The sequence below is a fragment of the Cupressus sempervirens genome, chromosome 8, assembly GCF_028749045.1.
Source record: "Cupressus sempervirens isolate cs-2001-9-10 chromosome 8, ASM2874904v1, whole genome shotgun sequence".
Taxonomy (NCBI): Eukaryota; Viridiplantae; Streptophyta; class Pinopsida; order Cupressales; family Cupressaceae; genus Cupressus; species Cupressus sempervirens.
Genome location: NC_143125.1, coordinates 604,913,171 through 604,940,576, shown reverse-complemented (window position 1 = coordinate 604,940,576; position 27,406 = coordinate 604,913,171).

Genomic DNA, 27,406 nt, shown 5'->3' with positions numbered 1-27,406 from the left:
AAGAATTTTAAGTTGACAAGATTCTGAGAATTGCAAAGTATCAAAAAGATTTGGGCTGCACAAGTGTTCAATCATGTTGGTCCCCAAAATTTTAAAATGCATTTAGGTGTGTTAGATTTTGAATTTGTGTCCAAAAATGGATCCAGAATGGTCCAATTAGCCAGGGGGGTGATTTTGGTGCAAATTCAAGCACTTTCAAAAACTAGGTCCACCCCTATATAAGGGTCCAAGGTGTCATTTTCAAACTCATTTGTGCTTTTGTCTTCTAGTGATTTTGAGCACTGAGAGAGATATGGTAGTTAATGTGAGATATCATCGATTCGAGCACTCCAGATGTCACAGTTGTCCAGCAGACTACGGACCACTGGTGAGTCGTTGATTCCCTACCTTTGTACTTTCACTTTCATGCATTTCTAGGTCATTTATTGCATTTATTAGCATGTTTTTAAGAGGTCCAATTGATCTTCGCATGAAACCTATCTTTTTTCGTGCAAAGATTTTCTTTCTTTGCATGAAGAATCAAGGTGCGTTGTTTCTTCGTGCATGGTGGGAAGGATCTTCACATGGGAGGCACTCTTCTCTTGCGTGAAGAATGAGATTCTTCGAGCAGAAGCAATTCATTTCTCGCTCACAAAGATCTTTTCTTGTGCGGTGATGTGATTCTTCATGCGAGATCTAAGATCTCCATGCAATACTTTGTGAACTTCACGCGAGATTTTGCAAACTTTGTGCAAATATCTTGACAATCATGTTTAAAAGTTTCACTTTTGTGCTCAAAAATTGCATTTTAATTTGTTTTGGTGTATCATTTAGACTTGATATTGATTGTTTTGTTTGTCTTTTTTTGTTGTGCATGCGAGAGGTCTTTGGTGATGTCGTATTTAGATCACACTACCCACCATACGACATGTTACTTGGGAGTCTCGATGCTGCTGACCTAGCACATATTGAGCGGTTGGGTTTATCTTCTTTGTGTCAGATTCCAGTCATGATGGTGAATCATGACCTTCTTACTACTTTGGTGGAGCATTTCCATTTAGAGACAAACACTTTTCATTTGCTAATTGGTGAGATGATGATCACCTTAGAGGATATATGGAGGATACTAAAGATCCCATTTCATGATGCCCAGGTAATTTATGATATAGTGCCCCAAGCAGGGACAGAGGCACTATCCATTATGTTTGGGAGAGAGCTACCATAGGGCAGGGCCATCAGTTGGGATGAGTTGATGTACACCTATGGACTAACGCATAGGCTGGCATCTATTCTAGCTATATTTTTGAGCTATTTCTTATATCTTGACAAAGGACAACATGGTTTGGAGTGTGGGTGGGGAGTCATGCTCCACAAGATGTTGGAGGCACCCGAGATCTTTGGGTGGGGTCGGTGCATGTTCACCCACCTTTTTCATGAGATGCATGAGGTAATCTTCCATGAGAAGAAGATGATGGTAGCTGGAGTGTATGTCTTATAGATATGGGCATGGGAGCACCTTCTCATATGTAGGTCAATTTATGAGGATGCCCAAGAGCCCATGGAGCCCTATATATGTAGATATCGAGGGCACATTACCCAGGTCCACCTAGGTAAGACTAAGCATTGGAGGACATGTCTTGATGACCTGTTCTCCATTGTATGGTGACCCTAGTGAGAGACAAAGGACTGGGTTGATGCCCCTAGAGAGCTACCATGGATGTTTAGTTCTCAACCTTTTGTGGGTAGGACCACATCTTTTATAGAGAGATTTGTAATTTTACGAGTGTGGCGGTAGTATAGCTGACCACAGGACATTTCTCATGAGTACTGTGCCTATGCTAGGTTGTAGAAGGATGTTGAGCAGGGATGGCCACTGCAGATGGATCTAGGGTGGTCCATGATAGATATTTGTAACCTAGTTGTAGCTTAGTGGGACTACCTACCAAAGGTAGTAGATGCAAGGATGATGCCTGTATATCAGGCATTTTTAATCAGCCATCCATTCCTACACTTTATAGACCCACTAGGGATGGTAGGACATGCACAAAGACAGGTTTCCTAGCAGCAACAAGCATAGCCATAGCTGCTAGGTCAGCCACAATAGCAGCCACAAGTCTGACACCAGGCACAATAGGTGCAAATTCCTCCACAATAGATGGGATCATACCCAGGTGCCAGGGGTAGTGGGACTCGACAAATTCGGCATCATAGACAGAGGATAGAGGAGCAGGCTCCATAGTAGGAGACTCCTCAGTAGCAGCAGTCACCACAATAGGCACCACAATAGGGGGCTCCCGAGCTGTTAGATGAGGAGATGACAAAGCAACCTACTGGTGGAATGTAGGAGATAGTGCATTGCTACTAAGAGAGGATTTGTGTGGCCTCCTGGTAGTTGGGAGAGTTAAAAATTTTAGTGGTAGTCCAAGATGCATAGCTGGTGGAGAGACAATGAGAGATAGATTGATGGAGAGAGCATGCCAAGACTACAGAGCAGAGATTGGAGCTATTGTAGGATGAGATCCACTTTTAGTTAGCTCGGGAAGCTTACTATTATGTTGCATATATGATTGTGGTATGAGATGAGACACTTAAGGTTCAACACTTTTCTCAATATGCATGAGAGTTTGGAGGTGCACGACCTCCTGCTAGAATAGATATGCCACTGCCGCCTCTGCCACCTACTACTCCTACTCCTCCTAGAGGTGAGGGTACGGGATAGAGTTCGACACTCTATGCCTAACTCTAATTTTGATCTCTAGCTATGTATCAACTGGTGTGCTAGCACCACATGTATCATTTTTGATCGATTGCGCTTGAGTAGAGCCCATTTTTGTACTAATCCATTCTTTTGATATTTATATATACGAGATCTTGAGCTGAGTATCCCTATGAACATGTCATTGTCTATGTCTGCTTCATCATGATGTACATGAGATATCAATATGATGATTATGAGATGTATGTTTCACTTTGATATGAATGCATATGTATGGTGATGTGATGTGATGTGATTATGAGCATGTAGAGTAGATATTATGAGTACATGGATGCAATGCACATGGAAATGGACTGACATCTCATGTAGTTTTGTATGTTTGTTGCTTAACAATGATAGGTACTTCACCAAGGAACATGAATCGATAAATTGAATCCTTGTGTAGCCATGGAGAAACCTGACACATGTGGAGATACCCCCAATCCTTCATCACAAAGGGTAGGAATGGAATGACCATCGAATTGTATGCTTATGCAAATGTAGCATAAAATGTGAGACTATGCTAAATGCAACCCTAAGTCTAGTTACCAAGCCTCAATATTTAATCATCACTAGATATAGAACAAAGCTCGTTGGTCATATAACATATGTTATTGGTTTTTTGGGATTGAATGTAAGCATTCAAGGCACAAGGAGCCAGAATGACTAGAACATTTGTCCCTTTTAATGTAGCAAGTTAACATAAGCATCAAAGCATAAATGCGAGGATGATTAGAATGTTTCTTGCATGATAGACACACCAAACACACGAGAGATCCATCTTATGCTTAGTATTAAGTATTCTATCTGCAACAACCCTTATGTTTATAACCTGAGATAGGAGTGTGCTAGATATACTCGTAGTGACCCATACATTTACTTAGTAGGATGAGTATAAGTATATATTTTAGCATGAAGATTTCACTCCAATAAATAAGGAGAAGAACCAATGTTATTGACATATTTGAATAAAAGGAGTCAAGGTACACATGGCCAGCCAATACGCAATGGAGGCTCTTATTGTGGACACGCCTTTTATAGGAATATATCAACTTATTGGAACTAAACCATAGATAGAAAGAAAAGAAAAGATCATGCCCCCAGTCATTACCTCTCTAATCAAAAATGACATCATCAAATTTCTTGAGGGGACATGATAAAGAAAAAATAAAGTAAACAAAGAAAGAGCTTAGTATATCCAAACAAGTATGTCATTGTAAGTTCAATGTTCTTAGGATTGATGTTAGGTGTCAGTGTCTAGAACATGTTTGAAAGAAATCTCTTCAGTAGGGTGATGACAGTAGGTAGACATAGTCAAAATCAAAGAGGAATCTTCACGATGAAGAACCTAAGAAGGACTAAGCGACAGTAGACAGACACAGCCTGGATGACTAGTGACTAATACAAGAGAGATCTTCCATAAAGGAATCTAGAGATGTAACCCAAGCAACAATAGGTAGACACAGCTAAAACAACTGGTGACTATTGCGAAAGAGATTCTATGAGGAGAATATTTGAAAATGAGGGACACTGGCGATAGTAGGTAGATGCAGTGAGGATCATTGGTGACTGTTGTGAAGGAGATTCTATGAGGAGAATCTCAAAGAGAGTGACATTAGCAACAGTAGGCAAACACAGTGAGGGTCGCTGGTGACTATTGCGAAGGAGATTCTATGAGGAGAATCTCAAAAGTAATGACACTAGCGAAAATAGGCAGACATAGTGAGGACCACTGGTGTTTGTCTCAAAGGAGATTCTATGAGGAGAATCTCGAAAGTAGAAAGTAGGAAAAGTAGGAAAGAAAAAGCATGAAAGAAACTGTACAAAATAGCAAGATGATGTGCTGCAAGATGGAGCATTGGGAATAAGAGGTGCCTGTTTACCAAGTTTTCACCTTCTTCACAGGATTTGCCTTTTTTTGCTACCATGATGCCTATTTCCAAGTTTTCACCAATGGCACTTTTCTTGGTTTTCAATTTTTTGTATTTTTTGGAATTTTCAATTTTTTTTGTTGTTACCAAGGCACCTATTGCTAGGTTTTCACCAAGGTAACAATTTTTCAGGACCTTTTCTAATTTTTAGATTTTTTTTTAGGATGTATAGATATGTATAGATATGTATAAAGAGCTTACTGATATTAGATCAACTATAAAACCGCTTCAAGTGGAGAGTGTTGATAGGTTCGTTAAGAACTTCTCCTTCGATTGTGGAAAGATGATAGGCACCAGATCCATATACTATAGTAATGATGTACAGATTGAGCTAGTTCAGTTCAAACTTTCCCTTTTGTACTCATTGTTGTTGCTTCTTGGGGTTCTCTCTCAGGATGAGGTCACCCAACTAGAAGTCACGTGGCTTGACCCTCCAATTGTAGCTTTGTGCCATTCTTTGTTGATATGCTCACAGATGATCACATGCCACTTGTCATCATTCATCCAGTAACACAAGCTCTTGAAGTCAAGCTAACCTATAGTCATCATCAGTGATAAGGCCTTTCATAGAGATTCTCAAGGTAGGAATATTGACCTCTATTAGAAGCACAACATCCGTGCCATAAACCAACATAAAGTGAGTTGTACCTATTGGAGTTCTGATGCTTGTCCGATATGCCTAGAGGGCTAGATTAATCTAGAGATGCCAGTCTCTCCCTGACTTCTCAACTGTGTGATGAAGAATTTTGAGAATTGCCTTATTGGATGCCTCAGCCTAGCCATTACCCTAGGGGTAATAAATGGAAGACCAATGTTTTGTGGTTTTGAATTTCTCGCATAGTTCCTTGAGGTCTTTATTCTTGAATTGTCCTCCATTGTTAGTAATGATTGAGGATGGCACACCATATTTGCAGATGATGTAGTTTGTCATGAAATGTGCTATAGTTTTTCCATCAACAAATGTGAGAGGTACTACCTCTACCCACTTTGTGAAATAATCTATAGCCATGATAATGAACTTATGTCCATTAGAGGAGGTTGGGTGGATCTGTCCCACCAAGTCAAATTCCCATTGTTGAAATGGCCAAGTTGTAGTAGAGGGAATCAGCTCTTTGGCTAGAGTATGGATGAGATTCCTGTGTAGTTGACATTGCTTGCAGGACCTAGCATTCTTGATAGCTTCTTGCTCCATTTTGGGCCACTAATAACCAACACAAAGGAGTTTGCGAGCTAGTGTTAGGCCATTGTAGGTGATCAAATGGCATCCACATCTGGAGTAGCACCCAAATACATAGTTTTCAAATTCCAAGGTGTTTCCTCAAAGTTGAGATTCCATGATGATTATGCAAAAAATTGAGATACTGAATTAGGGCACATGGATCTAGGAGAATCCCTTAGAATTTGTTACAAATCAATAGAAAGGTTAGCCTTAGTATTTGGGTTAATCTATTTTGGGTTGGTGAATGCAGCATCATATCCTGTGTTAGTGCAATTAGCTAAACTGATCATGACCCTATCATAATGCTTTGTTCTTGAAGAAAGGGTAGTTAAAAGCATCATAGGAGAGATGATTTTGGATCTATGACCTGATAACATTGAGAGGGTCTTCCATCTTTTGAGAGAGAACTAGTTCATCTGGCTCTCATATGAAATAGCTGAGAGATGGTATAAGGAGCACTAGTAGGAAGTGATTGACATCATTTAGTCCTCTTACCTCATTGAGAAGCGTGCTCGGGGAAGAATAATAGGAAAAGTAGACATGAATTAGGGGTACATGAAGGAGGATATTGGTTGTTCCATCATTCTCTTGAGTAGAGTTATGGGCTTACCTACAGTGGGTCACCTCGGCACCTTCATGGTTAGCTTCATTAAGACCATCAAACAAGAAAAGATACCATTGGACTGGGCCACCAAACTAAGTGAAAACTTTTGTGAGTAATTGAGGATAGTGAAGGACAAGAAGAAGTTTTATATGACTTCTTACATGGTATATCTACTTGTAGCAAGGGTGAAAAACTATCTTGATTTGTATAAGAGAGGTAGTATGTAGGATCCCAATGCCTAGCCATATATAGTCTACCCTCAGCTAGTGAAGAAGAAGCTCTCAACATAGAGCAAGGAGTAAAGAATTGTGAATGATGTGTTCATCATTTTGATCATTCAATTCATTGAGGGAGACTATGGGAGGAGGTTATTTTATGAAGCCAAAGCACAAGTTATAGCTTTTGGAGCCTACTTCATCCAGTTAAAGACATTCACATATCTATAGGTAGCTACTACCTCTATCAATCCTAAGAAGCTCCCAAGATACCCAAGTGACAAACTGGTGCTATTAGAGATTTCCTGAAAAATTGAATCAACCTATGAGAAGATAAAGAGACAACAAAGACCTTGCTGGGCATGGCCATTGGTCATTGGAAGATATCAAGTGAAGTAAAAGCAAGACATTATGTCCTTCAAGTGGGAATGGAAAAATTATCCCCTTGAAGAATACAACTCTCCCCAGCCCTATTTTGACAATATCGGGAGAGTGGAGAGTCTGGCAAGAAATGACTTTCATGATGAGGATGATGTTGAAGATCACTAGATGAATACCAGAAATGACTATGATGTTTGCATTAGGGACTATTGTAGGATGACTTTGTATCTAGCAGAGAAGGTTCTTTAGTTGAACATCCTAAAGGAAATAAAGAAATAGGATTCTAAAGAGTTACTGGACCCTCTCTTCAACATTGAGAAAATTGGTGAAAGACCCATTATGAATGCTGAGGTTGATAGGGAGGAGGTTGATGATATTAATCATTGAATGATGCATGTCATCAGAATGACAAAGGATTGGATCAAGAAATCTTTTCCACTTAATCCAATTCTTGATACAATGATCTTCCATGCACATGCTCATCAAGAAAGAGGTAGAGGGAAAAAAGTAACAATTCCTACCTTCATAGCCCAATCTCCTATCAGTCCAGAGATAGTATACTAGCTTGATCACCCAGTTGCATATTATCACCCTCATGAAAGGAAGGGAAAGAATAAAAGAAAGAGGACCTCCCCTTAGAGGATTCAGATATAACAAGATGAAGGATAGGCACCTCCCTAGCAACAAGAATAGAGTGCACATGGGTTTGATGATACTAGAACTACTCAAGTCTAGGATGAACCTTAGTTCCCTCAATTTGTGTCTAGCCAACTAGAAGAGGGTAAGATTCCATAGGCCTCCATTCCTCCTACACAAGATGAGCTAACTTCTCCTTCTATCCCAAAGAAACATAAGAAAAGGATTAAGATTTGAATGAAGAAAAGGAAAAGGATCAGTAGAAGATTAGTGCCTAATCCATTTATTCCTAAAAGTATTATGGAAGGAGATGAAGAGGAGGAAGAAGAAGAATCAGAAGAGGAAGAGGAAAAAGTGCCCCTACAGGGAAGAACTCAGCTAGTTAGAGCCATAGAGTTGCAAAGGAGAAAGAGTGCCATGAGTATCCCACCATCCACTCAAGAAGAACCCTTAGAACTCTCTTCTTTAGAAGATGAAGTACAGTAGTGGATGGATGAGCAAAGTAAAGAGGGAAATGGTGTTTTCTCAATGTCAAATTTTGATTTCATTCCTATAGGTATGCAATTGATTGGGGATAAGATCAAGGACACCCCTACAGGAAAACCTCAACAAGAAGACTAGATGCAAATGCTACCAAATACATAGGGTCTTGATCTTACTCCTCCATCTCCTCCATGACTTATAGTGGTAGAATAGGGCTTGATGACTTTTCCACCTTAGAGTTTAGAGGAAGAGCAAGTTTAGAACTAGTCATCATCAGAGGAGAGACTAGAAAAAATGGTGACCAATGAAGTGTCAGAAGGACAAATGTTGGAATATTCCCAACCACCTTCCCAAGACATTGAGGTTCAAGCTATAGGATCCATGGAGATTAAGGATATAGAAGAGGAACCCTCCCAATAAGATACAACTCTGAATAGGAGTGAAAAAGGGAAGGAGGTTGTAGAACATACTCTTCATCATCAAGAGCCAGGTCCTTAGTAGGACACATCACTAGATGGATCATAAAGGAAATAATGAGGAGTACTAATCCTCAATTTAGTGATTTAGAGGAAGAAATTTGTGACATTGCAAAGATTTTGACAAAACCTAAGTCTCCATCACACAAGGAAACACCATTGGCATTTATCACCAATAGAAGAAACTAGGAACTATTTGTACAAGTGGCTCTCCCTCCTGAAGGCACAGATGTGAAGGGTCTTAGTCTTGAGGATTATGAATTAAAGGATGTTATGTTAGGGAGGTCTACACAGGATTTAGCCCAATTAATAATTACTCTAGGAGTCAAAGAGGTCCTTAAGCATATGGAACAAGATGAGGCCAAACTCCAAGAACTTCGAAGGCTGGTTGAGATCCTAAAGGGATATCTAGCCAAAGTAGTCAGTCCTCTAGATCCTAAACACCTCGAGAAGACATTGAACACTATAATTAGAGAAGGGGGAGGTGTACAACTTGATCCATTTTTTAAGGATTTTCAGTAGTGGCGAGAAATTTTTAAGGAGAAAGGTGTTACCATCATCATAGGGAATTCGAAGTTACTACATGCTATGCAGGAGAATGTGAATAAGATCATAGCAATTTTGAAGCATGACTTTAGTATTATGGATGAGGTATGGCCCTAGAGTAAGGATTTGTAGACTCTACAAGCCATAAAGGGCTAAAGATACCAGGTTTTGATTGATGTATATATGAAAGAAGATATAGATTGATGACTGGATAGAATAGATAGTAGATACCAATAAGGTAATGGGAACATTACATGAGGAGATTCATTGGCTCAAGGACCAAGCTCCAGAGAAAATTTTGGAAGAAGAGAGACATTACAGTGATGCATGCTTAGATATTTTGGAAGATGAGGAATGAGAAAAGTTTTTACCTATAGAGATAGTAGTGGATAATTTTAGGAAGATTTTTTTGGAGGTTACTGATGATGAGGATATCTGACAAGCCTTCAGGACAGAAGAAGCCTTGTTAGAATTAGATACCAAACACAGGGATTTTGTTGACACCTAGATTGTGGTGGACAACTACAAACAAAAGTTGAAGGATAAATATGTGGCTTTAGATCTTCCAAATGTGGCTAAGATTACTGAGATGATAGAGAAATTCAAGGGTAAATGTGCAAACATAGTTTTGGGATGAAGAAGAACAAAACCCAAATGCTAGAATTTCAATTTTGACACTTAGTAAAATTTTGAGATTTTGACCTAGTCAAGGTGTGTAGGTTTGCAGGTCCATAGGTGCACAGGTATGCAAGTCTGCAACTTTGCAATTTAGAGGTGCATCGACAATTAACTACTTGTTCATCAACATAGCTATGATACATCAAAAATTCATATCAATCAAAAGGGACCCAGCTGAGATAGTTTCACACTTCAACCATCACTTTCATATGGCATATCACAAGCTAGAGAGGCATACACTATACTAGTTGAAGTCACTATTCAGATTTATCTGAATGCTATGAACCATCTTACTACAATTTTTTTGAGAAGACTTCCTACAGTGAATATCGACACATTGGATAAAGTCTTCACAAAGGCAATCATGTTCATGAAAAAAGCCCATCGTAATGGAGGAGGAATGATGCTTCCAACACAAATAGTCACTACAATACCAACATACCTCATGGGAGCACCCATGGTGCCTAGCCAGTTCATACATATGAATCCAATTTCATTACAATAGGCACCTACTCCACAAAATCATGCGATAATATATCTAGGGTATGAGCCTCAAAAACTAGCTTTCTTTGAACAGAAAACAACACTTCTCATGGAAATAGACAATAACCTTATTTCAAAAGTTGGTCAAATGAAAAAGACTATGTCACAAATGAACAATTAGTTGACACATCTTAGATTGTCACAAGGACTTAATAACAACTTCCAAAGAATTACAATAGGAACTTCAATGGGAATAATAACAACAACAATGCAGGAAACAACAATGGGGTAAACAACTTCAATCCTCCTGATTGTAACAATGGCTTCCAAAGGTAGAACTGACAATGGAACACCTATCCAAATAATGGAAGCATTCCTACTGATAACAAAAAAAACAACATTCAATATGCTGATATCAATCAGTATGACGATAGCCAAAATGTGCTTAACAATGATGGCTCATACTTATAATGGCAATTAGAAGATGAATCAAAACTCACAAGTAAATGACAATCCTACTCCTATAAAATTCAATGCTATGCTATTGGAATCCTATGATTCTGCATAGAATACACAAGTGGAACAACCAGCAAGTGAGGAATTGTCATTCCCATTTAGCCAAGAACTAGACCTTCAGCATGATGAGATGTTTTCCTTTCGTAATGATAATCAAAATACATAGAATCTTAGAAATAGAAAGAACCCCTTTATGGATGGAATTCCTCTAGCTTTACAACCAACTCCACCTAATCCAAGAGCAAGTAACAATCTACCACCGATAAGACTAGTGTATGAAGGACAATAGAATCATAATCAAGTGAATGTACCAACAAAACTAAAGAATCCCACTTGGTCCATTGAAAAGTACAATGTGGTAGAGGACTTGAAAAGGACTAATTCCAATATGTCCATGTTAAAAATTTTATACAATTGTCCACAACAATGAGAAGCTCTTATGAAGATGTTGGATCATACAAAGGTTTCCCACAATACAAATATTGTTCCTCAAAAGATAGTATCCCAAGAAGTGAATGTTGTAGAAGTGATGCCCACTATGTTCAAAGACAAAGTTGAGGTACCATGGGAAGAATCTTCACAATTTCCTCATTGATTTGGGAGCTTCATGTAATGTAATTCCATTATCAATAGCTCAAAGGCTAGGAGTTAGTCCTCAACCCTCTAGTCAAGTGGCGGTACAATCGGATAAAATAGAGGTAAAAGTCATTGGTGTACTGACAGATGTGTGGATATAGTTGACAATTGACCCTCAGATTCATGACATCATTAATATACATATGGTGGACATTCCAGAGACATGTGGGTTGCTCCTAAGTAGAAAATGGATGAAATGCCTAAGAGAATGGTTCTCTATAGATTTCACTTAGCTATGGTTACCATGGAAAGGATTGAACAATCACATCAAGATAGATGTTAAACCCAAATTGAAAGCAATGATTATAGACTACAATGCCCCAAACAAGATAGCTTTCTTAAAATTGGATTTGGGATCATACAAGGTGATGGCATTCAACACTATTCCAATCAAAGCATCCAAAGATCTAGATAAGGAACTCAAGGTACCAATCCTAAAGGATGAGATAGTGACACAATTCATAGATAATATGGTCACTAATTTGCAATTCTTGGGAGAGGAAGCTAACCCTGACATTTGACTTCTCTCCAAATTATGTTGATTACACAAAGTTATTTATTTTGAGTTTGAATGCTCATCATGCCAAGAAGCAATTAAAAAGTTATTGACCCACATGATGGAAAACAAGGATAAAAACACCTCAACAGCTGAATTCATAGAAAGCCAAAATTCATTGAGCTCATCCAACCTTGTTGAAATGATCAAAGAGGAAAGAAAAGATCTAAATGCATCATACAATGATACCTCTTTAGATGGGGGAGGTCTCTCTTCTCCTCCTCCAAGGATGATTAAAGTCCAAAGAAGAAGATAGTATGTGAAAGGTAAAGGATGGACTTTAGTAGTCATTCATCCTAAACCTAAAGTTGAAGAAATTAAAGAACTAATAGGGGAAATTCAAGATAAACAAGAAAATCATACACTTCCTCTATCCATAGATTACGAAGGGGAATCATTGAGTCCTACACAAGGAAAGTTACAATGGATTCCTAAGAAATAGTCATTCAAGGCTCAAGTGAAAGAGAAGTTAAGGATGAATAAGAATAAATTTAGAAAACCCAAGGAAAATGCAATTTGGAAACACTTCTTTGATGGTTCCAGGTGCAAGATGGGAGCTGGTGTAGGTATCAAATTGGTCAACTTAAAAGGTAGGTCTTTTTATGCCACATAGCTATTATAGTTTAGATATACTAACAATGCTACAAAATATGAAGCATTGATCCAAGGACTTTTCTTTGCACTCGAGAAAGGATTCACAGCTCTCATAATCAAAGGAGACTCTCAATTGGTTATATGACAAGTAAAATCCATATATTCTTGCAATGATAAAAGATTACTTGCTTATAGAAAAAGGGTATAGGATAGAATGGATGAATTTGAAGCTTTAAACATCAAATCCATTCCAAGAAGAAAGAACATGGTAGCAGATGCTTTTTCCATTTTAGGAAGTGCTTTACAGCCAATTGAAAGAACCAAGTTGAAAAGATTTTTAGTGGAATTGGTTGTTGTTCCATCCATTCCTGATAATATCACAAACTTTCAGGTCTTTCAAGATGATCAACATATACTTGAGTTTATCATGTGCAGTCACCCTTTTGAGGGACAAGAGATTGATGATACACTAGATGAAAAACTTGAAGATGATGAGCTTGAGGATGAGAATTGGATTCTTAATCTAAAAACCAACACTATTCCAAAAGGAATGGTTGAACTAGAATGCATCTTTGATCATGATGAATCCACGCTTAATAGAAGGGTAACCCAAGAAAAAAGAATCGAGGAATGTGACTCATATAATTTGGGTACTAATGAAGAACCAAGAATGATATAGATAGGAAAAGCATACAACAATAAGGAAAGGGAAGACATGCTCAAATTACTCATTGAGTATAAGGATGTCATTTCTTGGAGCTATGAAGAGCTGAAGACTTATGATCCTTAAATTATCACACATGACATCCTACAGAAACCAGATGCCAAGCCATTTTGACAAAGACAAAGACCGGTAAATTGTATCATTGAACCACTAATCATGAAAGAATTAAAGAAGCTATTAGATGCTAAGATAATATTTTCTATCTTCCATTCCACATGGGTGGAAAATTTGGTTCCCATATAGGAGAAGACTAGAGAGATTCATCTTTGTGTTGACTTTCATAACTTGAATCTAGCATCTCAGAAAGACAATTATCCTTTGCCCTCACTAGATGAGCTTTTGCAGATCATGAATGGTTTAAAAATGATGTCTTTCCTGGATGGTTACTCTGGATACAGTCAAGTGATGATCTATGAAGAAGATAGGCTAAAGATTGTTTTCACAACAAAGTGGGGAAATTTTTCCTATAGAAGAATGCCCTTTGGACTAATTAACATGAGAGCTACATTTGAATGAGCAATGGATGAAGCTTTCAAAGGATTGATGTATAGTCATCTACATAGATGAATTGACTATCTTTTCAAAAGATCAAAGTACCCACATTGTTGATCTGAGACAAGTATTCAATAGATGTTGTAAATATGACATATCTCTTAGTCCCAAGAAATTCTCATTTGGTGTTACTAAAGGAAAGCTCCTGGGACATGTCATTTATGAAGTCAAAATCTACATTGGTCCTACTAGCGTTGAAGCTATTATGAATTTAGCACCTCCACACAGTTAGGAGGAATTGAAATCTTTCTTCAGGAAGATAAATTTTGTATGAAAATCATAAGTGGATTTGCAGAGATAGTTTGTCCCCTTAATGATTTACTCAAAAAGGGGGATAAGATGAAATGGGTTCTAGAGATAAAGAAATCATTTGAAAATATCAAGGTTTCCATTTCTATGGCCTTGGTTTTGGTGAGTCCTAATTATGAGTTACCTTTTAAAATCTATTCCTTTTCTTTAGAACACTCTTATGTAGGGATCCTAACATAGAAGAAGGAAAAAGAGGATGAAAGACCAATAGCTTTTATGAGTTGCCCCCTAAAAAACATAGAGTTGAATTATTCAAAGCTTGATAAACAATCCTTTGCATTAATCAAGGTGGTAAATAAATTCCATCGTTACATAATATTAAGTAAGGTGTATGCAATTATACCTGATCCAATAATAAAGACACTTTTGATGTAGAATGAACTTGGTGAAAGGAGAGGAAAGTGGATGGTTATACTTCAAGAGTTTGATCTTGAAATTAAATCTATGAGATTAGTCAGAGGTCAAGGGTTGTCAAAGATGATAGCTGATAACTAGGATGGAAATGAAAAGGAATTCAAGTTTAATGATGAAACAAATGAAGATGATCGGAAGAAGATGGTTGTATCAAGAGCTGACATTAATTAGGGTGTGGTGACAGATGTTTGGTATCAAGACATTGCTTATTATCTTCTACAAGACCAATGTCCCAATTGGATGAACAATTCACAACACAAGGGACTTAAAATGAAGTGTGAATCTTATATGCTACATGACAACAAGTTGTACAAGAGAAACTATGAAGGGATTTATTTGAAGTGTTTAGGTGATGAGGGAGCAAAGGAAGTCTTGGAACACTTTCATGATAAGTATGTTACATGACATGGTTTTGTAGAAGCAATGACCCACATGATTCTGAGATTGGGTTATTTTTGGCCTTCGATATTCAAAGACACTTTTGAGCATGTATGCTCTTGCCATATCTATCAAACTAGTGCAAATAGAGAAAGGAAATTGATAATGCCCTTATAGCCTGTGTCCAAGATACACCCTTTCGTAAAGTGGGGGTTATATTTCATTGGTCAAGTCAACCCACCATCATCAACTAGACATGCATTTATTCTCATAGCTATGGATTACTACAAACGATAGATGGAAGCATAAACATTTAGAAATTTCACTGCTAAGGCGGTGATAGATTTTTTGGAAGAATACATTATTACTAGGTTTAGAATACCATTCACCCTTGTGTGTGATAATGGGTCTACTTTTGCATCAGCATTCCTAACCTAGTAAGCATTTGAAAATCAAGTCATTATCAAGTTCTCTTCAAATTGGTACCCACAAGGAAATGGGGTAGCATAATCTACAAATAAGAACTTGATCATAGTAATAAGATGACTATTGAAGGAGAACCCTAGGGATTGGCATATGCAACTCAAATATGCCCTATGGATAGATTGAGTGAGATTCCAAAATGCTTTGGGGACTTCTCCATATTTGCTTGTCTATAGACAAGAACCACTGTTCTCACTTAATCTCAGGATTCCTATTTTGAAATTCATAAGTGGGTGTGCTAAAGATGCTAACAAAGTACAAATCAGATTGATGAATCTTTTAAGATGGATGAAAAATAGACTGCTGCATTGGAGCACATGGCTAAAAATCAAGTTATTGTAAAAAGATAGTTCGATAAGAGAGCCACAATAAAGTCATTTAGGATTTCCAACCTTGTTCTACTCTAGTATAAGGTGAAACTAAAGCCAAATAGCCATACCAAGTTTCAACACTTGTGGACGAGCCCCTATCAGATCACAAAAATTCTCAGAGAAAACACTTTTAGGCTCAGTTCCTTACAGGGGGGATTTCTTCCCCTGCCCATAAATGGGTAGTTTCTAAAGCATTATTTTGAAGCCTAAAAGGCACAAAACAAAAAAAAAAAATTAGTTAGATTTTATTTCTACATTTAGCTTAGATTTTAATTCCTATAAGTGTGTTTAATTCTGTAGGTGTGTTTTCTTTCATGTCACCTGTTTGCTTACAGTCATCTGTTTCCTTTCAAAGTTGTGTCAATCCTAGGGGGTAAGATGTACTTGAGATTTTCTCTCAATAATTTTACTATCAACTCTTTGGTTTTGATTTTAGGAAGAGGTATTTCTTTGTCAAAACATTTGGATGATTGTGTGTTTTATACCAATTGAGCAATCGACATTTCTTAGAGAAATAGGGGACTTTTAGTTTGGAAATTAGAAGCCTAGACCAATGAGTTCTCAACACTTTGAAAATTCAAAGTTGATTATTTTAGGTGTTCTTGAATCTAAGTCAAAGATGATGAGGGATGATCTAAACTTCAACTAGTTCAAATAGGAGGGGTCTCCTCGAAAGGTTGCCAAGATCATTATTTGACATGAGAGTTTCTAAAGAGTTCTAAAAGAGGAATACAAGGGATGTTCACAAGAGATTAAATCCAAGAAATGATACTAATTTATTGACTACATAGTCTAAGCATAGTCAGGATACAAAAAAGGAAATAAAAGAGAAAATACAACGTTAAGATTGAATTATTCTAAATATCTGACAATGCAAAAGATATGTCTTCAAAATAAACTATCTTCTATTCAAAATATTGCTTCATCAAAAATAACATTATGAATGACATGGAGTGATTATTCAAATTTTCTAGAAAGTTAAAAGAATGTGGCATCTCACCAAGAGCCCTCACGCTAATTCTTTCATCTGGTCAAGATAGTGATCAATGAATAGCCTTCGTAGAGATTTTGAATGAATGAACTAAGAGGAGTGGAAGATTGTTCCGAGTCATCAGAAAACTTTGATAGGCTGCATCCTAAGATTTCAAAGGGAACAAATACAAAAATCACAAATGGAGCTTGATGGTTTCAAATTCTAAGATTTTGATTGCAAAGTCATTTGAAAGATGCTTGAGATGTTTGAAGATTGGTTGGTGTTTGACACATGTTGGAAGAATGTTTGCTGATGAAGAAATGTCTTTATTATTTCTTCCTTTTTTTGAGGCTATTTGTTATGGTCACACAAAACATGCCCCATTCCTAGTCAGAAATGGGGATCCCCTACTTTTTTCAAACTCCTGAACTCATGGTTCAAGAGTCAAGAAAAGATATTAGAGTTAGAAATGTTAGTCAGAAAAACACAAAAAAAAAAAATAAAAAAAAAAATTCATGCACGCATGTGCACACATAGGAAAAGTGCACATTGCATGCCAATGTAACCATGCCAAAGCATGCCACACACCTTGCCTAGTGCAGTGAGCTTATAAAACCCCCCTCTACTGCCCCCCTCCTTAACTCATTTCATTCACAAGCATTGGCACTTCGGAGGAAAGGTGAGACATGAGCATGATGCTTTTTACAATCATACCCATGGCACCTTATGTCTTACACCCATAGCACCCTTGGCATTCATAGTGGTGCCTTATGCCTTACACCTGTGGCACCCTTGGCATCCGTGGTGGCACCTTATGTCTTATGCCTATGGTGCCCATGGCATCCACAACATCTATGTTGCATGCAACACTTTATCCCTTGGCATCCATGGTGGCATCTTATGTCTTGCACTTTCTTGTGTTATGCATGATGCTTTATGCCTTAGTGCCCATGGTGCCTTCTCACGCACACGATGTTTTGTGCCTTCATGCCCATAGCACCTTCTTGCATGTGCACTGCCTTGTGCTTTCATGCATGTGATGCACATTACACCTATGACACTGCCTTTCACTACCATCATCGCATTGGTGCCTTTGGTGTCCGCTACACTACCATGAACTGTTGGCCTTGAAACCCTAGCAATGTGTGCTCATCCAATGCACACTAATTTCTAATTTTTTTAGGAAAAAAGAAAAAAATATATATTTTTTTAAAATAAAAAGAAAAAGAGAAAAAAATATAGATATATATATTTTAAATAAAATAAAATAGGGGATAAAATTAAAAAAAAAAAAAAAAGCCCGAATTGGGCATTTTATTTTCCTTTATGTTTATTCAATTTAAGAGCTTTTACATTTTATTTTTAGTCTTTATTACTTTTAAACATTTTTTCTTGTGACATGAAGGTGATCAAATGACATCCACATCCAGAGTAGCACCCAAACCCATAGTTTTCAAATTCTAAGGTGTTCCCTCAAAGTTGAGATTCCATGATGATTATGAAAAAAATTGAGATATTGATTAATTAGGGCACACAGATCTAGGAGAATTCTTTAGAATCTATAACAAACTAATAGAGAGGTCCATGTTGGTATCAACATTAATCCATTTCAGGTTGGTGAATGCAACATCGCATCCTATGTTAGTACAATCAGCTGAACTAATCATGGCCTTGTCATAATGCTTTGTTCCTGAAGAAAGGGTAGTTAAAAGCATCACAAGGGAGATGGTTTTGGATCTATGAATCAATAATATTGAGAGGTTCTTCCATATTCTAAGAGCAGACCAATTCATCCAGCTCTCATATGAAATAGCTGAGAGATGGTATAGGGAGCACTGGTAAGAAGCGATTGACATCATTTAGTTCTCTACCTCATTGAGAAGCCTCCTCAAGGAAGAATAATAGGCAAAGTAAACATGACTTGGGGATACATGAAGGAGGATATCGATTATTCCATCATTCTCATGAGTAGAGTTATGGTCTAACCTGTAGTGGGTCACATCAGCACCTTCATGGTCAACTTCATTGAGACCATTAGACAGGCAAAGATACCACTAGACTGGGCCACCACACTAATTGAAAACTTGTGTGAGCAATTGAAGATAGTGAAGGACAAGAAGAAGTTTTATATGACTTCTTACATGGTATACCTACTTGTAGGAAGGGCAACAAACTATCATAGTTTGTATAGGAGATGTAGTATGTAGGATCCCAATGCCTGGCCATATATAGTCTACCCTCAGCTAGTGAAGAATAAACTCTTAGCATAGAGCAAGAAGTATAGAATCATGAATTATGTGTTCATCTTTGTGATCATTCAATTCATTAAGGGAGACTATGGGTAGAGGTTATCTAATGAAGCCAAAGCATAAGTTACAACTCTCAGAGCCTACTTCATCTAGTTCAAGATGTTCACATATCTATAGGTAGCTGGTGTCTCTATCAATCCTAAGAAGCTCCTGAGATACCCAAGTAAAAAATTGGTGTTTTTGGAGATTTCTTGGCAAATTGAGTCAGCCCATGAGAAGATAGAGAGATAATAGAGACCTTGCTAGGCATGGCCATTGGTCATTGGACCATATAAGGTGAAGCAAAAGCAAGACATTCCATCCTTCAAGTGGGAATGGGAAAATTATCCCCTTGAAGAATACAACTCTCTGCGGCCCTAGTTTGACAATGTTGGGAGAGTGGAGAGTCTGGCAGGAAAGGACTTTCACAATGAGGATGCTATTGAAGATCACTAGATTAATGCCACAAATGACTATGATGTCCACATTAGGGACTATTGTAGGATGACTTTGTGTCTAGTAGAGAAGGCCCTTTAGTTAAACATCCTAGAGGAAATAAAGCAACATGATTCTAAAGAGTTACTTGACCACCTGTTCAACATTGACAAAATTGGTGAAAGACACATTATGAATGCCATGGTTGATAGGGAGGAGGCTGATGATATTTATCATCGAGCAAGGCATGTCATTAGAATGACAAAGGAATGGATCAAGAAACCTTTTCTACTTGATCCAATTCCTAATACAACAATCTTCTACACACATGCCCATCTAGAAAGAGGTAGAGGGAAAAAAGTAACAATTCATACCTTCACAACCTAGTCTCCTATTAGGCTAGAGATAGTGTACCAGCTTGATTTCTTGGTTGGATATAAAAGGAAGGGAAAGAATAAAATAAATAGGACCTCCCCTTAGAGGATTCTAATAGAATAGGCTGAAGAACAAGTACATCCCCAGCAACAAGAATAGAGTGCATAAGGGTTTGATGATATTGGAGCTACTCAATTCCAAGATGAACCTTAATTGCTTCCCATTGTGTCTAGCCAACTAGAAGAGGGTAAGATTCCACATGCCTCCATTCCTCCTGTGCAAGATGAGCCAATTTCTCCTTCTATCCCAAGGAAATATAAGAAAAGGATTAAGATTCAGATGAAGAAAAGTAGAAGGATTAGTAGAATATTAGTGTCCAATCCATCTATTCTTGAAAGCATTCCAAACAGAGATAAAGAGGAGGAAGAAGAAGAATTAGAAGAGGAAGAGGAACAAGTGCCCCTACAGGGAAGAACTCAACTAGGTAGAGCCACAGAGTTGCAAAGGAAAAAGAGTGCCATGGGTACCCTACCATCCACTCAAGCAGAACCCTTAGAACTCTCTTCGTTGGAAGATGAAGTACAACAGTGGGTGGATGAGCAAAGTGAAGAGGGAAATGATGTTTTCTCAATGTTAGATTTTGATTTCATTCACATAGGTATAGAATTGATTGGGGATAAGATCAAGGACACCCCTATAGGTGAACCTCAACAAGAAGAATGGACACAAATGTTGCCAGATACATAGGGTCCTGATCTTACTCCTCCATCTCCACCATGAGTTCCAGTGGTAGAACAAGGCTTGTTGAATCCTCCACCTCAGAGTTTGGAGGAAGAGAAAGTTCAAAACCAGTCAACATTAGAGGAGAGACCGAAACAAATGGTGATCATTGAAGTGTTAGAAGGATAAATGGTGGAATATTCCCAATCACCTTCCCAAGACATTGAGGTTCAAGCTATAGGATCCATGAAGACTGAGGATATAGAATGGGGAATCCTCCCAACAAGATATAACTCTAAGTAGGAGCAACAAAGGGAAGGAGGTTGTAGAACATACTCCTTTGTCATCAAGAGCTAGGTCCTCAGTAGGATGCATCCCTAGATGGATCCAAAAAGAAATAAGGAGGAGTACAAAGCCTCAATTCCATGCTTCAAAGGAAGACATTTGTGACATTGCAGAGATTTTGAATAAACTTGAGTCTCCATCACACGAGGCAACACCATTGACATTTATCACCAATACAAGGAACCAAGAATTGTTTGCACAAGTGGCTCTCCCTCTTGAAGGTGTAGATGTAGATGTTCTTAGTCTTGAGGATTATGAATTAAAGGATGTTATGTTGGGGATGCCTACATAGGATTCAACCTAATTAATGATGACTTTGGGGGTCAAAGAGGTCCTTAAGCATATGGAACAGGATGAGGTCAAACTCCAAGCACTTCAAAGGCAAGTTGAGATCCTAAAGGGATATCTAGGAAAAGTAGTTGGTCCTCTAGATCCTAAACAGCTTGAGCAAATGTTGAACACTATACTTAGAGAAGTGAGAGGTGTACAACTTGATCCATTTTTGAAGGCTTATCAGGAGTGGCAAGAAATTTTTGAGGAGAAAGGTGTTACCATCATCATAGGGAATTTGAAGTTACTCAATGCTATGCAGGAGAATGTAAATAAGATTGTAGCAATTTTGAAGCAAGATTTTAGTATTATGGACGAGGTAGGGCTTGGAGTCAGGATTTTTAGACTCTACAAGACATAAAGGGCCAAAGATACTAGGTTTTGATTGATGTATATACCAGAGAAGAGCTAGCTATGATTGATGACTGGATAGAAAAGATAGCAGATAGCAATAAGGTAATGGGAGCATTACATGAGGAGGTTCATCGGCTTAAGGACCAAGCCCGAGAGAAAATTTTGGAAGCAGAGAGACATTATAGTGATGCATGCTTAGACATTTTTGAAGATGAGGAATGAGAAAAGTTGTTACTTGTAGAGATAGTAGTGCAGAATTTTAGGAAGATTTTTGTGGAGGTTGTTGATGATGAGGATATCCAACAAGCCTTCAAGATAGAAGAAGCCTTGTTAGTATTAGATACCAAACTCAAGGATTTTACTGACACTCATATTATAGTGGAAAACTATAGACATAAGGTCAAGGATAAATATGAGGCTTTAGATCTTTTGGATCCAGCTAAGATTACTAAGATGATAGAGAATTTAAAGGGAAAATGTTCAAACATAGCTTTCAGATGAAGAAGAACAAAACCCAGATGCTAGAATTTCAATTTTGAAACTTAGTAAAATTTTGAGATTTTGACCTAGTCGAGGTGTGTAAGTCTGTAGGTCCACAGGTGTGTAGGTACATAGGTCCACAACTTCACAATTTAGAGGTGTGCTGATAGTTAACTACTTTTTCAAAAAATAACTCTTTCTATGCATTGAAAACACATTCTAACCATAGTTTAACTTTGACACATGCCTAGTGAAGGATAATTTCCAATTTTGGCACCTCCAGACACTCCTACTTCAATTGAAGGCTTCCTCCTACTTTCTCTATCATTTTTTCTTTGTTTTAACAAGTAAAGGGCTCATGCATCTAATTAATGAATAAAATATGGATGGAGTCCCTCTATGCACCAGATTAATTGTTAGATTGTATATATATATATATATAAAGTAGTTAAAAGCATTTTATTGCATGGAGAATATCTCTCACTCTCAACACAAATTGAGGAGATGATTTCTTATGAATACCCCATTGTAATATGTAACAAGGGCTGCTATTATTATGCAATTATGTTTTTGGTGCTAGCATTTAGAGTGTAGTCATTCTTGTCTGAACGTGTCATTATTTTGTGAATTTTTTTCATGAGATTGTGATTGAGCCAATGGTTTATTGCATTGTTTCTAGTTGTGCGATCTTTTAATTTTGGTGTTTGCTATAGATTTACGAATTCTGCTGATGTATCGAGCTTGAGAAGAAATCATCAATTTGTGCTTGCATAACTCTTTGTCTCACATGAGCACACTTTCTATGGCCTTGTGATTTGATGAAGAGTGAAACATCATTTGGTTAGTGAAATTTCCCATCGATGATTGTATCGGTGGATTCTAGGAAGCGCTGCTCCTATTTTCATTGGTTTCCTACCAATTTCTTCAAAAGTTTAACTTGTAACATGTTTTTTTCTATTGCTTATGTTTGTTACATTTTCAATTTCATGTTATTTCAATTTCATATTATTTTCTTTGCTAACCCCTTGTTAGAATAGGAACTCATTTTAGTTGCATTCATTGAAAAATAGAAAATACAAAAATATTGTTCTTTTGTATGTTATTTTGAGACAGTGAACATATTTTACTTCATTTTGAGATCAAAAATAGAACTAGCAAAGGCCTCCTCATGAACAATCACATTTATCTTCAACTGAGTAGATTTTAGTATGTCGCAAGACAAATACTAAAACTTGGAGTTGATCCCAAAAGATTAGCTTTTCAAGAGAGGAATTGTGCAATGGATTCCCACCATTGAACTTGTGCATAATGACCACCCAAAAATTTGGAGTGTGGAACTAAAAACCTATGTCTTCTCCAATGGAGAGCAATCTACAAAAACGTAAGGAAGTAACTACAAAATCACACTCCATAGATTCTACTCTTTATAGATTGATGATTGTGTCTCTTATGTACTTGGTAAATACAAGACCTAATATTTGTTATTTTGTAAATGCCTTTAGTCAATTTGTGTGTGAGCCAAATGAGATTCACCTAGTTGCAATCAAACACATTATGAGATAGTTACATGCCACTCTTAACCTTGGGCTCAAGTATGAGAAATTTGACATGAACTTACATGGGTACATAGACTCAGATTGGGATGGAAGAGTTACTGATAGGAAAAGCACTTCAAGATGTTGTTTTAGTTAAGTCTCAATGATGATATCTTGGTTATGTAGAAAGTAGGCTTTAGTAGTACTAAGTTCCATAGAAGCTGAATACATTTCCATAGCAATGGCCTCTTGGGAGGTAGTTTTTCTTAGAAAGTTACTTGTGGGATTATTTGGTCAGCCCATAAATCCTACTATTATTCATTGGGATAATCAGAGTTCCATCAAGCATTCTATGAATCCAATTTTTCATGGCAGGTCCAAGCATATTGAAATTTCTTACCATTATGTCAGAGATATGGTAGATAGGAATACTATAAAATTAGAATATATTTGTACTAAAAATTAGACAAAAAATATTCTTATCAAACCTCTCTCTCAAGTGAAGATATATACCTTTAGGAAAAGACATGGTATAGTTGAATTATAATGCATTTGTATTCTTTAATTATTAATAAAATAATTTTGTGTTAAGATTGTTTTTTTTTGGCTATTGACTACTATGGGCTCCACCATTTTTATTCATTATTTAAGAGGTGACAATCTCTAAGATAATGAACACTTTTATAAAAGACATTATGAGGGATGAAAATTTCTTAGATAATGTACTAAACAATAGAAAACTACTATCAAATTTGGATGAGTTTAAGATCATGTTGTGATGTAGATATTTCTATGCCTAGGAGTCACAACTTGGATAAAGGAAGACTTTAATCATTCTCTATATTTTATCTTGTGAACTAGTAGATTTTAACTTAGAGTCATATTATGATATACGACAGTATCTATGAGTCACACCTTGGATAAAGGAAGAATTTAATCATTCTGTAGATCTTATCATATATATTGGATTCCATGCAATACTCTTATCACAAGTATATTAATATGACATAGTATCATGTGTTCAATGATACTACATGCTTAGAAGATTCAAATAAATATAGAGCATCAATCTATGCTTATTCATCTTAATTGATGTTGTTAGATATGTTATCTCTCAATATGATTATCAAGTTAAGAGGGAGTGTTAATTCTATAACTCTTATATATCATACCGATTTGATTACAAATTGGATAGATTTGTTCTTGCATGAAATTCCTTGTTAAATGAAGGCCTATATATAATTGTATTTATCCTAGTGGTGATCGGCATCTCCTAGAGGCATTATTGTTAATGATTAATCTTGATCATTTTAGTTAGTTTATTCACTAACTAAAGTCTTCTCCATTAGGCACCAATTTCAAGGAAACAATTAAAGGCCAACCTAGAGAGGGACATGTTATTTCTAAGGACATGCCCCTTAGTTTCTATATTTATTGCATGTGATTGTGGATAAAGGACACATAGAAAATACAAGTCTTCTTCTTTAGCATCTATAGCCTTAGATGATTTGGTAGTAGGTATAAGATATTTGCAGAATAATTATCATACTCCAAATAACACTTCTTATAAAGGTCTAATATAATGAAGACCATTTTCAGCAAGTATAAAGGCTTCATATCAGATTTGGATGCTCAAAATTTGTAGAAACTTTACAAAATTAAAGATAAATGTGAATGTTCACAAGGAGGCTCTATTAGTATTTTAATTTGCACAATTTATGAAGAAATGCAATTCATGAATGAATATATTTTATAGTTTCTATTTTATGATGAATGTAATTTCTAATCAATGCAACTATATGACATCCTATTCTAACAAAGTGTTCAAAATAAATAATAGAGTTAGGGTAATGATAAATTTAAAGGAAATTTATAAACCAAAATTCCTAAAGGATAGAAATCATTACCATAATACTTCTACAAATTAAATATTAAAAAAGGATCAAGTGGGAAACAAATGAAATTAAGGGCAACACTTCATCAACTCTACTGATGTAATCAACAAAGAGAATCAATAAAAACCATAAGATGTTTCACAATTCATCAAATCCTGCATCCACAAAAAGTATCCGCACATTAGACAAATTGCTATGCAAGAACTTGAAAGTGATACTTTCTCCAATTCATTATGACAGAAGGAATTTGTTGGCAAATCGCAAAAACTAGAACTAGAAGACTACACAAGCATTAAAATATAATAAAACCATTATCTCTAGTTTTATTCATGAATATAAAATTCATAAAGTAAACAAACATTAGAACAAGAAATACTACACAAAAATGAGAGCACCAATAACATACTTTACTGTATCAAAATACCAACATTGAAGACATATTACATTCATATCTTTATAAGAAATCTCATCCTTGATGCAATTTTTGGATACAATGCTTTTTCCTTGCAAAAAAAATGCTAATTTTCTAATTTTAAGCAAAATATGTACAAACAAACTCCTAACTAGGTGCTAAGTAGGCTTGCATTCTTTATTTTATTAATTGTATGGTGCATGGACCTTTATATAACTCAAAATTTCCTAAAGAAGAAGAAGATAAGAAGAGATAAGTTTGTAGATGATTTGAGAGTCTTTGGTAATTATTTAGATCAAAATTTTAGTTCCACTATGTGTCTATATTAGTTAAGCTACCTCAAAAATGTACTTTTAGTTCATGAAATTCTCAAAAAATAGTAGTAGTTAACTATTAGTACTACTACAAATGAGATTTTTTTTAGGTCACCTTAGTGGTTGATGCACCTTATGAAAATTGCACCTATGAGTTTTGTGCACCTTATGAAAAGAGTCCCTCTAGGTGACATGATAAAAACTTGAAGAGTGTTTTGTGTTAAATTTTTCAATTTGAAGCACATGTGTTATGTGACCCTTGTACCAAAATTATGTTTGGGTGTGGTTCTTTTAATTTTTGGATGATGATGGTGGCCTCCCAAGTCTCCAAAAAATCCAAGGACACATACTTAGTGCACACCACTTGCCAGTAGTTAATGAACTCTAACCTAGTCTCTGTAAAATCTTCCAACTTGGAGTCCAACTCAGTTAATGTCTCTTCAATTTAAATATTTGTATGATATAATATTTAGAGGATGTTTTAAATAATACTCTGAACTATTGCACCATTGTTTCAATTGAGCATAACTGTGTTCTTGAGTCATCTCCACAAATCTCCAAGTTGGCAGCACTAGGGGTAAGGACCTAATAGTTGATCATGTATCAATTATTGTGAAATTTTTTATAATTATTTTATCCAATTATTGTATCAATATAGCCTATTAATTGAAGAAAAATATATTTAATTTTATGTATTTTCTTATCAAAATTTGTAACAAAATAAATCTTTAAAATTTTATAATGTAGATATCAATGATTTACTAAAATTGATACAAGTTGTGGATAAGGTACATTCATTATATACTCCAAAATAAATGATATAAAATGGTAGTTTTCATAAATTAAATTATCCTATGCATAATATAAAAGACATCTATAAAATATTATGTATAAATTTGTTAACATTTACAAACTAGTTGACAAAACACATGGATAAAACACTACTCATTAATTTCTTTTTAAGTAATAAATACTATGCACCTATTCAACTACCAACACCATTACAACTAAAAATATATAAACATTCCTTT